Source organism: Neodiprion lecontei, unplaced genomic scaffold, assembly GCF_021901455.1.
Source record: "Neodiprion lecontei isolate iyNeoLeco1 unplaced genomic scaffold, iyNeoLeco1.1 ptg000099l, whole genome shotgun sequence".
In the NCBI taxonomy this organism is placed as follows: domain Eukaryota; kingdom Metazoa; phylum Arthropoda; class Insecta; order Hymenoptera; family Diprionidae; genus Neodiprion; species Neodiprion lecontei.
In genome coordinates this window covers 30,001-32,500 of record NW_025791861.1, presented here as the reverse complement: position 1 = coordinate 32,500, position 2,500 = coordinate 30,001, and the positions used below count along the sequence as shown (strand labels likewise).

Below are 2,500 nucleotides of genomic sequence, written 5' to 3'. Positions count from 1 at the left end.
CGAGGCCGGGGGCCTTCGAGATACCGGAAGGTACGCCTATTTAGCAGGCTAGAGTCTCGTTCGTTATCGGAATTAACCAGACAAATCGCTCCACCAACTAAGAACGGCCATGCACCACCACCCACCGAATCAAGAAAGAGCTCTCAATCTGTCAATCCTTCCGGTGTCCGGCCTGGTGAGGTTTCCCGTGTTGAGTCAAATTAAGCCGCAGGCTCCACTCCTGGTGGTGCCCTTCCGTCAATTCCTTTAAGTTTCAGCTTTGCAACCATACTTCCCCCGGAACCCAAAAGCTTTGGTTTCCCGGAAGCTGCCCGCCGAGTCATCGGAGGAACTTCGGCGGATCGCTAGCTGGCATCGTTTATGGTTAGAACTAGGGCGGTATCTGATCGCCTTCGAACCTCTACTTTCGTTCTTGATTAAAGAAAACATTTTGGCAAATGCTTTCGCTTCTGTCCGTCTTGCGACGATCCAAGAATTTCACCTCTAACGTCGCAATACGAATGCCCCCATCTGTCCCTATTAATCATTACCTCGGGTTCCGAAAACCAACAAAATAGAACCGAGGTCCTATTCCATTATTCCATGCACACAGTATTCAGGCGAAAATAGCCTGCTTTAAGCACTCTAATTTGTTCAAAGTAAACGTACCGGCCCACCTCGACACTCAGTGAAGAGCACCGCGATGGATATTAGTTGGGCCGCCCGGAGGGCTAAGCCCACCGGTAGGACGTCCCACAATCATGCCAGTTAGACACCGCGAGCGGTGAACCGACAGCGTGGGACACAGATTCAACTACGAGCTTTTTAACCGCAACAACTTTATATACGCTATTGGAGCTGGAATTACCGCGGCTTGCTGGCACCAGACTTGCCCTCCAATGGATCCTCGTTAAAGGATTTAAAGTGTACTCATTCCGATTACGGGGCCTCGGATGAGTCCCGTATCGTTATTTTTTCGTCACTACCTCCCCGTGCCGGGAGTGGGTAATTTGCGCGCCTGCTGCCTTCCTTGGATGTGGTAGCCGTTTCTCAGGCTCCCTCTCCGGAATCGAACCCTGATTCCCCGTTACCCGTTACAACCATGGTAGGCGCAGAGCCTACCATCGACAGTTGATAAGGCAGACATTTGAAAGAAGCGTCGCCGGTACGAGACCGTGCGATCAGCCCAAAGTTATTCAGAGTCACCAAGGTAAACGGCGGACGGGACGTACCGCCGCCGATTGGTTTTTGATCTAATAAAAGCATTCCTTCCATCTCTGGTCGGAACTCTGTTTGCATGTATTAGCTCTAGAATTACCACAGTTATCCAAGTAAATGTGTGTACGATCTAAGAAACCATAACTGATTTAATGAGCCATTCGCGGTTTCACCTTAATTTGGCTTGCACTGAGACATGCATGGCTTAATCTTTGAGACAAGCATATGACTACTGGCAGGATCAACCAGGGAGCTTCGATACAAAATCTCGGCTCGGACGTGCGCCACCCATCGCCGACCGGGTCTCGTAGCCCGGTCGGCCGCGCGTCTACTGTGTGTTTCGGGACTGCGCGCAGGCAGCCCCGGTTCCGTGTGCCGCCACCTTCGACACTCGGCTTATAAGCGTTCGAACGATCTCCCGTACCCGTCGGCTAGATTGAAAGCGTCTGGGATACGTTGTTATAACATCTCTGGTCTTTGAGTGTACGCTCGGAAAGAAGCGAGTTGACGCGTGCGTTGGAGCGTTCGGCCTTCCGTGTTTCACGGAGAGCCGAACTTCTTGGTACCGCGTCAAGGGCCATTCGGTCTGAGACACCGACCCGCGGTAATGCAGTGACGATAGATGAAACAACGCGAGTCGCGTAGTTTCTTTGGTACGAGGCACGGAACGGTCCGCGAACGCCCGCTCCTGGTCTACGCCGAAGTACGTATCGTGCTCGAGCACGTACCGGTACGGCGTAGCAGGCGGACGACGGGAGACCGGCCCGACCGACTCGCTCCTCTTACTAGTAGGAGCCTGGCCGCTAGGACGTCGGCGCCGGCACGGTGGTAGCACGGTCGGCTTACGGGGCGAAACCTCCGCGGGCTATCGAAAAAATTTTGAACTCCGGGAACTTTGTCGAAATTGAACGAGGCTCATATGACGATGTTCCGACAGGCTCCCGGCCCGGATCGACTCCGGGACGCCGCGCATCGCCATTCGGTCGACTCGGACCGAAATTTTTACAAGTCCCGTCTGTCCGGATCGACTCCGGGACGCCGCGCGTCGCCTTTCGCTCGACTCGTACCGCAGCTTCAACGAGTCCCGTCGGCCCGGATCGACTCCGGGACGCCGCGCATCGCCTTTCGCTCGTCTCGGACCGAAATTTTTACAAGTCCCGTCGGCCCGGGACGCCGCGCATCGCCTTTCTGTCGACTCGGACCGAAACTTCATCGAGTCCCGTCGGCCCGTATCGACTCCGGCACGCCGCGCATCGCCTTTCTGTCGACTCGGACCGTAATTTTTGCAAGTCCCGTCGGCCCG

At 54.9% G+C, this 2,500-nt stretch overlaps 1 non-coding gene across 1 annotated transcript in view; it reads right to left on the bottom strand.

The window, feature by feature from the left end:
- LOC124295985 overlaps positions 1-1,449 on the bottom strand; it is a 1,909-nt gene extending 460 nt beyond the window's left edge. Inside the window, exon 1 of the ribosomal RNA XR_006905822.1 lies at positions 1-1,449. This exon is cut by the window's left edge and continues 460 nt beyond it. This is a non-coding gene — a ribosomal RNA (small subunit ribosomal RNA).
- Positions 1,450-2,500: the final 1,051 nt, after the last annotated feature.